We start from the raw sequence: 11,328 nt of genomic DNA, 5'->3' as shown, positions 1-11,328 counted from the left end.
ATCTAACCCTAAATGGACCCTAGACCATGCCCAAAGGAATCAAGTGAAACAAGGATAAGAAAAATGCAAATAACACATCTATGTGAGTATGGCCAAATTTGCAAATCTTCAACCAAGGCCACCATGGCTTGTGCCAATGCTTGAGAAACCTAAATATATCAATAACAAACACTTTTGCATCAAATAAACACAAATCAAAGCAAAGGAAATGTCAAATTTCATCACATATGATAATGGTCAAATCTGCCCAAAATAAAATGTTACCCACTTTGAGCCCCTGGTTTTGGAGATTCTTAAACTAAAACCTCTCACTTCTTTCCACCTCATCCAAGACCATACCAAGATGAACATTTTTGGTGTTGACCATCATAGTTGACTCTGCCTACATTGCCCAATATAAAGGTGACAAGTGGCAATCTTGAGACAAAGAGAAGATCATCCCCATTTTGAAACTTTGCAAACCAGTGCCATTTTTCAAACCACCACCACCACTCTGCTCCAAATATTATTCAAATCAACTCCACCAAAAATCTCTGAAAAATTCCACGATATTTCTCTTGCGGCAATTATTACAAACACTTGGTGTGCAATTATTGACTTTGATCATACATGCCTTTACCCAATGGTTCTAAGCCTAAACCAGAGATGAATTGAGATCATTATGGACCCTGTACCTCCTCTGTATCAGACCATGCACTTTAGCACTGATAAAAGTGGTGGCATGATGAAGAACTCAACCATGCCGAGCCCCTCATGCCAACCTCATGCCATCATCAGCTCCTGCCCTCTCCTCTCACTTTCACTTTGTCAACGAGCTTGCCCATACTCCCTCACGCACGCACGTACCTTCCCTGGCCAGAGACGAGCACGACACTGGCCAAACGACGCGCGCCCAGACACGCCCATACCGGCCACGTCGCGCCAGAGCGTGCACTGGCACGTCTCTGGGCGCGACAGAACGCCGTCTCGCCCGATCGCGTCAGCACTCCCCCCGCCTTCTCTCTTCGCACGCGTGATCACCACCTCACCTGCTCCCTCCTAGACATCCCCATTGGCCGGCGCTCGCCCTGACGTCGCCGCCATGATCGTCGTCCTCCGCCACGGTACCGCGCAGACGTTGACATAGCCAGAGCTGTCCCGTCCCCCTTTTTCTACGCCAGCAAGCTCTCGAGCACCACCATGATGATAGCAAGCTCGTGCCGTCCTCGCCTTGCCTCTTCGCCGCTCCAAACATCGCCGCCATGATCAACCCGAGCCGTGCTCTATAAATAGAGCCTCCCCCGAGCCCTTCTCTTCACACCATCTCGCTCCCCACCTTCTTCTCGATCTCCTCGACCCCTTGCTCCTCCACATTGCCGCCGGTAGCCCCTTAATTTCACGTCGGAGTCCCGTGAGCCGCCGCAGACGCCGCCGCTGATTGGAGCCACCTCCGGCGACGCCACCGGTACCAATCGCTTCGCCGTCGTCGACAACTTCTTCCTGCATCAACGCCCAGCCTCGCCGGGCCGCCGGTGAGCCTCCCACCCCCTAGCCTCGCCGCGCCAGTGGCTCCTTCTCGCCGGAGACGACGATGTTCGAGCGCCGTCGGATCTCGTTTTAATCGTGCGGCCTCTATCTGCTCATACCGTTTCGGCGTTAAGCGTCGCTGATGCCTGGGCCCCACCTTGTCAGTTGGCCCGCGTGCACCGTGGGCATAGCTGGGCCGGCCCAACTCTTTCTCCCTCTCTCTGGCCCAAGTTCTTTCCCGCGCTGGCCCAATCATTTGAATTTGAATTAAATCGATTTAGTCAAATTTCTTACTGGTTCCTTTTTCAAATTTAAATAGAATGAAATCTACTGAACCAAATTTGACAAATTTTATATATTTGGAAAGCTTATGAAATTATCTAAACCACCACACTGGTCTCATCTTTAGATTCATTGTAGATTTCAAATAGTAAAAATAACAAGGCATGGCCTTTTCAAACTTCAAACATTTATTAAAAATTAACCATAAATGATTTTGAGTTGAATCCGACTATCACAAATCGCATTTCATCTTATCTAGTTGATTATGTAAAAATATAACATGGTTGCTTCATATGATCATGGGTTAGAATCAAATAATGGCTATGTAGTCATTACTAGCCCATTTAAATTATTTTCAAATTTAAGAATTTAAATCTATGAGGTGTAGCACCTCATTTAAATCACATTCTCAAGTGATTCAAGGTGATGTGATGACATTTGTCTTCATGACCCCATATGTTCTTCTTGAGAATATTAAATCATTTCAATAGTAGTATTTAAATTATTCAAAACTATGTATTAAATCATATGAGATGTATTCTTCTCATTTAAATCTTTGTCTGAAGTAATTCAACATGAGGTAGTAACCATGGTCTATATAATCTCATATTGAGTTATTGGGTGACATTAGATCATGTTAGTATTAAATTGCATGAGGTGTGTCACCTCATTTAAATCATTTTCCCAAATGATGATTATGAAGTGTTGACCTTGGTCAACATGAGTTCATATATTATCATATGAGAAGATTAAATCTTAACAAGATTCAATGAGAGGAAATTATTTCTCAAAGGAATTAAATAAAAATCCTAATTAATTTTTGTAATGAGAGGAAATTATTTTTCTTAAGAAGAAAATAAAGTCAACCAACATGTTAATAATGTGGTGATGCTAGAATAGCTTATGTGAACCATTTGTGTGATTAGTCTAGCCCTTAAGTATTGATTGGTGATTGTTATCCTCGTATTCGTTTATAGACGCTAGTACCGGAGACTACCAGGAAGAGGAGGGCTACTTTGAAGAAGAAGAAGAGAACTTTGATCACTACCCCAACCAAGGCAAGCTAATATTCTTGCAAAGTGCAAAGCTCTACAAGAGCAAGGCACCCCACATTTTACTTTATGCTTAATGATCCCATCCCAAGTTTTTATATACAAGCTTTATTACTTTTGGTTTATCCAAAATTTACTTTTTGATTCATGATGCACTTGGTCTAGAATAGCACAAGAGCATCAAATTTAGCCTAGTGTAATCAAAGCTAGTTAGCACCCCTCATGACTAGTTGCTAGTGCTAACAAATAAAAGTGACTACCCTAGATGGGAGCTTGTGAAAACCAATGACTTTGAAAACCTTGGAATGACGAGTCATTCTATTGAAAGATTTTGAAGGTGAATGTGACGTATGAATGACATGGTGAACTTTACAAAACAGATGGTTGGGTTCGGATGCGATACCATTCCAATTTTACAAGTACTCCCACAATACCTGATTATGGGTAGGGCTTAACTGGAAGTTTATGTATCTTAGTATGGGTTCCCTCTAAACAAGCGTCATAGGGGTTATGCTGAGGCTGCCTCCGTTGAAAGTGAAATGATGTGAAATGACGTGAAATGAGGTGAATGTCCGGCCCAAGCCCTGTGCAGTTCCCAGGCTGACGGTTTGTCTTCACTGGGAGGCCAAGCTCATGGGAGAGGTGCCTATACTAGGATATGTAAGTGAAAGGTTATGGTTGATGATCCTCATACTGAGTATGATTATTCAGGGTTATCCCTGACGGATGTAATCAAAAGTTGTGGTACAAGTGTACAACCTCTGCAGAGTGTAAACCTATTCGAATAGCAGTGTCCACGGTTATGGACGGTTGGAAAGGCCATACTGTTCCGTCATCAGACCATTTTCAAAAATGTGACATATGACTTGTGACTTGAATTTGAAAGGTGAATGGTGACTTTGACTTGAATCACAACAGAGTTGTGGGAATGACACTAATGTTCCCACTTGAGTTAGTTAGGCAAATAAAGAGTCTTTTACTATTAAAGTGCTTATGAAATAAAATTGGCTTTATGCAAATGAACCTAGAGCTTAGAACCCCCTTACTATAGTTGATACTGCTTACACTAGTATTAGTTTGCGAGTACTTTAAAGTACTCATGGCTTTATCCCTGGCTATTCAAATGGCCAGACTATGAAGGAGAGCAGCAGTACCAGGATGATGGACAGCAGGACGTATATGATAACTAGGACTACTCCTGACGTCAACAGTTGCCTGTGGAACAGATGGACCGTAACCGCTACTTCGCTTCCGCTATGTGTTTTGTAATTGGATCTCTAGATCCACTATGTTGTATTAAGACTGGATCATGTGATCCTTTGATGTAAGACAATTATGTGTTGTAATAAATGATGTTCTGTGATATCAATCTATTATGTCTCGCAAAAACAATATTCCTGGGATTGCGATGGATGGCATAATAGGCATCTGGACTTAAAAATTCGGGTGTTGACAAGTTGGTATCAGAGCCATTGTTTGACCTTAGGAGACCCTAGTTAGAATGGACGTCTGAAAAACTTAGTTTCAAAACCAATGAGGTGAATATTTATGAAAGGGATTTCTATTTCCGTGCCCTCGGGTCCTTAGTTGTGCTCAGTTTTCCCCAGCTCGTTAGTTTTTCCTCAGTTTTCCCCTCCCTTTAGTTTGAAACCCCTCGCAGACGCTCGGACGGGAGGGTTGCCGTCAGGTCAGAGGCCTTACCGTTACCGTTAATCTGACGGGTGGGGCTGCAAAGAGGGCAGTTCCTCTCTGACCCGTCTCGTGCTGACAAATGGGGCCGCTCTATAGGGCTGCCACAGCCAATGACCAGTGGGGTCATCTATTTTTCAGGAAAAGTCATATATTGCCGCTCCGAGGGCTGCCGCAGCCAATGACCAGTGGGGTCGTCTATTTTTCAGGAAAAGACATATATTTGCCGCTCTGTGGGGCTGCCGCAGCCAATGACCAGTGGGGTCGTCTATTTATTTATAGAAAATCATATATTGCCGCTCTATGGGGCCTCCGCAGCTAATGACCGCTGGGGTTGTCTATTTATTTAGAGAATATAATATAGAGCCGCTCTGTGGGGCCGCCTCAGCCCATGGCGAGTGACTATTTTCGTAGCTTAATCTAAAGTGACTCTTATGCTAAACATTGTGCATAATATATAGAAAATAGCTAGATCTCTAAATATATAGAAAATAGCTAGTAGATCTCTAAATCGATGCATATGAAGCTACATATATATTCTTGGTCACAATCCCCTTATCTAAAGGGGATGGATGCATGGCTTCACGTCGTCGTCACTTTCATCGTCAGTATCTTCGTCGTCTGAGTAGTAGTACTTCCTGCACATTGTTCCGTCGAACACCTTCACTTTGAGCACATCATCGCCTTCATATTTGAAGTGTACGCAGCAGCCGAAATCCACACCGTGCGCGATGGCGAAATTCTCCCAACCCTTGTCGAGATACATCCGGCCTTGTCCGTCAAATAGGACCTCCACGGTCTAGAGACGAGGACCGCAGTCAGCTGCTCGCAGATACACCTTAGCTGGCTCCTGGCCGTCAAGATAGTCCGCAAACTTTTTTGGAAGTGCCTGCAAAGAGATCGAGCGCCGATCGTTTGAAATTAAAGGTTTTTTAGAACATGCCCACAATTAATCACATGCATCATATATGTGGGAACACGTACGTACCTTCTTGACCAGAGGGTCTTCATAGATGACGATGAAGAACTCCTCTATGATCAATGGCAGTGTTGACGACGGTGGTGGTGGCAATGATGATGATCCACCACCCCGGCCGCCCCTTCCCCTTCCCCTTCCCCTTCCCCTTCCGGTCCGCGTCCGAGACGTGGAAGCCATGGCAATGGATGATCAAGTGTATGTGAACGAAGAAGAGAGAGGCATAACCTATTGACACAAGGGATGGCCGTTGTGGGTGTTTATAAGGGAGAGATGACCGTTGTAGGGGTTTACACAATAAATTAAGGAGGAGGTGACCGTTGTGGGGGTTTACACAATAATTTAAGGAGGAGATGACCGTTGTGGGGGTATATATCTCAACAAAAAAGTAATGCGGACTATCTTGACGGAAATGGAACTTCGTGATTTAGTTTATCATTTTACCGTGAAAAGTAATGCCCAAAAGAAATGGTAATTCGTGATATTTTATCATTTTACCGTAATGGCTACAAGAAATCGGTAATTGTTCATCATTTTTTGCGTGAAAAGTAATGGCTACAACAAATCGGTGATGGTTTATCATTTTTTGCGTGGAAAGTAATAGCTACAAGAAATGGGTGATGGTGTATCATTTTTTGCGTGAAAAATAATGGCTACAAGAAATGGGTGATGGTGTATCATTTTTTGCGTGAAAAGTAATGGCTAAACAAATTGGTGATGGTGTATCATTTTTTGCGTGAAAAGTAATGGCTAAAACAAATTGGTGATTGTGTATCATTTTTTTTGCGTGAGAAGTAATGGCTAAACAAATTGGTGATGGTGTATCATTTTTTTGCGTGAAAAGTAATGGCTACAAAAAATTGGTGATGGTGTATCATTTTTTGCGTGAAAAGTAATGGCTACAACAAATTGGTGATGGTGTATCATTTTTTGCGTGAAAAGTAATGGCTACAACAAATTGGTGATGGTGTATCATTTTTTGCGTGAAAAGTAATGGCTACAACAAATTGGTGATGGTGTATCATTTTTTGCGTGAAAAATAATGCCTAAAAGAGTTTATAATTTAGCTCGTGAAAAATAATGCAGAAAACCAAACTTTAGCGTACTGGGTAACCACCCTTAAGCATACATAGAGGGTGGAAGCTAACCGCCGACAGAGAGAGAGGGTGGTGGCCCCGACCAGAGAGAGAGAGATAGGGGTTATCCTGCCCGTTAAATCCTACGATCAACGATCGGCGGGCACGATCCGCGTGACATCAGCTTGACCAATCAGGGCAATGTTGGGCGTCTGTGAGAATTTGTGAAGGGAGAGGGCAAAACTGAGTAGTATCAAGAAACCATGGGCAAGTGAGTAGTAAACAGACTAAGGGATTCAAATATGAGATTTAAAAAATGGAAAATGCGTGTTTGGTACAATGAAACCCATCTTGGCCTACCTCAAACTATTTGCAATACAAATATACATGAGTGTGAAAATTATGGCCTCATTCAGACAAAGTATGTTTTGGGGAAAGCTGTTTTGGGTAGAGCTTATTGTGGAAAACCATGCATCTTCATAGCTACTAGGTGATTTGAGAAGTGGCAATTTGTGGTAAAACTTGATTTATCTATGATTTATCTATGATTTGAGAAGTGGCAATTTGTGCTAAAGACTCCATGAGTAAGTGCCACTCTTTTTCGGAATTTTTTGCGCATTAAATAACTCATTTAACTAGTTAATCCCATTTGTTGACTCTCTGTTGACCAGCCACTTGAGGGTAAAACTGAGTATATTGCACTAGCCAGTATTAGCACTCAAGGCGAAAACTGAGCACACAAAAAATTCTAGTATATGACTCGAGGGTATACCTGAGTATATCTAAATTATCAGGGTTAGACTCGAGGACGCGTGTTGCGGTGCAGAAGTGGAAGATGTGCCATTGTTGACGCGTGTTGCGGTGCAGACGTGCAATAGTGGACGCGTAGGACGCGGGTCGCATTTAGGACGCGTAAGCCCCTCTCTCCCTCCCTCTGCACACAGTACGTCTCATTCTCGCTCACGCACGAAACCACCTCTCTCACGTCCCATCAACTTCTCCAAAAAAACCCCAACCGCCGTACGAGCGCTCCCCTGCCGGCGATGGAGAAGAAGAATGCGCCGGCGGCCATCGCCCCCGAGCCCGTCGCCTCCCAGCCCGTCGCCTCCCAGCCCGTCACCTCCGAGCCCTTCGCATCCGAGCCCGTCGCCGCCGAGCCCGTCGCCGTCGAGGGCGGCGCATCCAAGCGCGGCGCCTCCGTGAACTGGGCCTCTCTCACGCCTGACGGACCACTTCACAAGATCGGCGAATGCTTACTGGCGAATGAGGAGTATGTGGACACCTACTCTGCTATGAGGCAAGTCTGTAGAAATTGGCGCTCAGGTTTACCTGAGGCTGACGTGCACCTGCACGAATGGATCATGGTAGACCACGCCCTTCCACGCGCCGCTGAGTTCACCTTCCTCCAACTCGACACATCCCGCTACGTCACCATAGATCTATTTGAAGTTCGTGCAAGGTTCAAATTTCTCCATATCTATAGGGTTAATCTATACCTAATAATAAAAGCAAAAGGGTTTCTACCTCGATCGTCCGACTTCAGAAACTAGCCACAGGCTTCAAAACAATTACTCAATTGCCACCGCCGAGTGAAATAACGTAACGTTTCGGTAAAAAAATCCCACAGCAGTACAGAACACCGCTTGAGCTCGATCCCCACCGCAGCATTTATACCCTATCCTCGGCTAACTCCCTTCTCCAACCCCGCCTCTCTCCCAGGTCGACGGCGCCGCTGAGCTCGACCCCCAAACCCGCCTCCGTCCCCTGTGGCGAGCTCCCTACCCACACATGCCTCTGTCCCCGTTCGCCGCCGCTGAGCTCGATCCCCAAACCCGCCTCCGTCCCCTGTCGCGAGCTCCCTCCCCACACATGCCTCTGTCCCCGTTCGCCGGTCAGAGGCGAAGCACGAGGGCGCTTCGGCCGGATCGAGAGCGCACGCCGCGCTGGGCGTGGGAGGCCAGTTCGAGCGCGCACGAGCGAGTAGAGGCAGTTCGTGCTGCTGGGGAGCGGCCCCGAAATCATCCCTGGACCTGGAGCGATTGGACCGGGCCGGAGCAGAACCTGGACCTGCTCTGATGTCGGTTGTGGCAAGAATGAAGCGGGTCAGGGGCGCCGGCGGTAGGTGGTGATGCGGTGCACCAAGCTGAGGTGCGGGCGCTGGTGCCGTGCTGCCATGGCGGGGATTGGTGGCGTCCTGTTCATGCAATCAGCCAATCATGCAGCAGCAGCTGCTGCCGATTGATGCAGGGAGTGGTGTCCATGTGGTGATGAGGTGCACGACAGGCAAGGCCTTCTTGCGTTGGAAGGCCAGCCCGTCGGCCTGCTCTCTCGATGGATTGGTTCTGCCCTTGCGTGGTCAAACCAACGCACATATGCGTGAACCTCTTCACGTTCTTCAGACTCTTCAGCGTATTTGCTCTTCACACAGAGAACTAGAAACACGCCCCAACCAGGTTTACGAATTCGTGGTGGAGTAGCGGGATGGCGGCGCATAGGAGGTGAAGCTTCGAGTTGGTGTGCCTCGGCAACAAGATCCAATACGATTTCGAATCAATCTGGTGAACAACACCGGAACCCTCGCTCGCCCGGGCCTCTGTCGCGCTTATACACGCCGGCAATCGCCGGTGTCCATCAGGTCGGTCTCGACCTTGCCACGGTGCGGGCCGTCGAGAGCGATGCGTTCCTGGAGGTTGCCAGGAACAAAGCCACGGAGAGTATTTCGTTGAGTTGCTCGAGTTTTCACTGCCGGCGGCGGCATCGACTACACCAGGAACGTGAGCGTCTACTTCGCCAAGGTCATGTCCGTACAGTGCTAATCTATTTGCCTGCTATTTGTCTGTTACCATCCTACACTTCTCGTTCCTTTTTTCCTTACGTTTGTTATAATCCCGTGCATCAGGTCCGTGACATAGTTTGAGGGGATTCTTGGTAAGACGAAGATTGCAGCCATTTGATAGTTGGCTTGGTTTCAAAAGATTGCTAGGACGACACTAACATAGCACTACGTAGGTAAATTATAAGTTCAGCTGTTAATATTTTACACTGAAGACATTCAGCAGTTTGTTTAACTTCTGAAAATATTACTATGGGAGGAGATCTCGACTGTTCGAAGACAGATTTAATGTTATTTGTCTTGTACACATTTACTGCAGTGAAAAAGGTCCTTTTTTTAACAACATGGTTGATCCAAGTTTTTGAATTGGCAGTCGATGTTTTAAATTGTTGGTTTATGATAATACTTTTGCATCTATTGTTGTCTTATTGGCACCATCATTGAATCATATTTATTGATTTTGTTCCAAAAGATGAATCGAGATTTCAATTGTAATTTGTGTGTGTGTTGGACAAAGTTAATAGATTTGAAGAGAACAAACTAACTCATGACTTGCGTTCCAATGTAGGTAGTCCGTACTAGCAAGCAGAAGATGTGAACAAGTTGAATGAACACCCATTCTTCTTAATATTCTAAGCGCTCAAATGCATGGTTTGGGAAAACCGTGAGGACAACAGTGATATAATAATTAAACACAAAGTGATATAATAATTAACACACTGGTTTTAGGTGCTACAAGAGGTGATGCTAGAGCAGAAAAATTTCAGGCCAACACACGGGGAGGAAGTAAGTTCGAGAGAAAAGGAGAGGGGAGGGTGGTGCAAGCGAGCATGGAAATAGGGCAGAGCCAGGGAGGAGGAACAGGGGTGGAGCCTTGCCGGTGAAAAGTAGGAGGCCACGTGATGAGGACATTCCTACTACACCACTACCTCCGTCATTGATAAATGAAGATGAACCTGCTGTGAAGCTCAAGTCCAATGAAGTTCGGATTGGACCAATTACAAGGGCTCGTGCGAAGCTACTTAAACAACAAGTGAACTTGTTTCTAAACGGTACTTTGATTGATGAGAACTTTATACTGCCTAAGTCCTATTACTTATGTATCATCAGGTATCAAGAGGAGACAAGCGTCGCACGAGGAGTAGAGGAGCAGCTGGACATGAAGACGGACGTCAAGATGGACGTGAAGCTGGACATGTAGCTGGACATGAAGATATCTCATGGTCGCACGAGGGAGGAGCGGGAGGCATGCGCGAGAGGAGAAGACGACGTCCAGGCCGGTCCAGCACCCGGTTAGACCGGCCTCCAGACCGGCCAGCCCGGTCCCCGGCCCGGTTGACCGGCCGCCAACCGGATGGGATTTATCGTACGGGCAAAAACCGGAAAGTTGCGAAGTTTCCGGTTGCCGACCGGTTGACCGGACGCCGGACCGGCCGACCCGGTCCCTCGGCCCGGTTAACCGGATTCCAGACCGGATTCGTCCGAGTCTGTCTCGACCAGATCTATTCTGGGTCGGTTATTCTTGTATCTTTTCGACCAGAACTCGTCCCGGACACCTATATAAGTGCCCAGGACGCCCCCTAGTTGCTTTAGACCACGTTTAAGATAAACCCTAGTTCTTAGTTGTTTGCTCTAGCAAAACTATTGAATCCCTACACCATATTGCTTGATATTGTATAGATCCTGAAAAAGTCTTGTGTGATCTGCTGTTCCATTGGAAATTAGACGGTTGCAACTTACCGCTTCGTGGTCGGCGGCTACGTGCGCAAGTGTGTGGAGTTGCGAATATCTTGCAGGGTTGAGAGCTGTTGCATTGGCGACATGGACCAATCGAGAGACCTTGTTGCGTCATACAAGTTATCATCCACTTCATCGTTGTGTTTCTCCGATGCCATCACCCCGTGATCATCATCA

The 11,328-nt window shown here is 46.2% G+C and overlaps 1 long non-coding RNA gene across 1 annotated transcript; it reads left to right on the top strand.

Moving 5' to 3' along the window:
• Nucleotides 1-8,550: 8,550 nt before the first annotated feature.
• On the top strand, nt 8,551-10,421 carry LOC124682650. The gene is made up of 3 exons (XR_006996359.1): nt 8,551-9,376; nt 9,481-9,590; nt 9,983-10,421. It is a non-coding gene; the product is annotated as an uncharacterized LOC124682650 (long non-coding RNA).
• Nucleotides 10,422-11,328: the final 907 nt, after the last annotated feature.

The sequence above is a fragment of the Lolium rigidum genome, chromosome 1 (genome assembly GCF_022539505.1).
Source record: "Lolium rigidum isolate FL_2022 chromosome 1, APGP_CSIRO_Lrig_0.1, whole genome shotgun sequence".
Taxonomy (NCBI): domain Eukaryota; kingdom Viridiplantae; phylum Streptophyta; class Magnoliopsida; order Poales; family Poaceae; genus Lolium; species Lolium rigidum.
The sequence above is the reverse complement of the archived record's forward strand: the minus strand, read 5'-3'. Positions and strand labels throughout refer to the sequence as shown.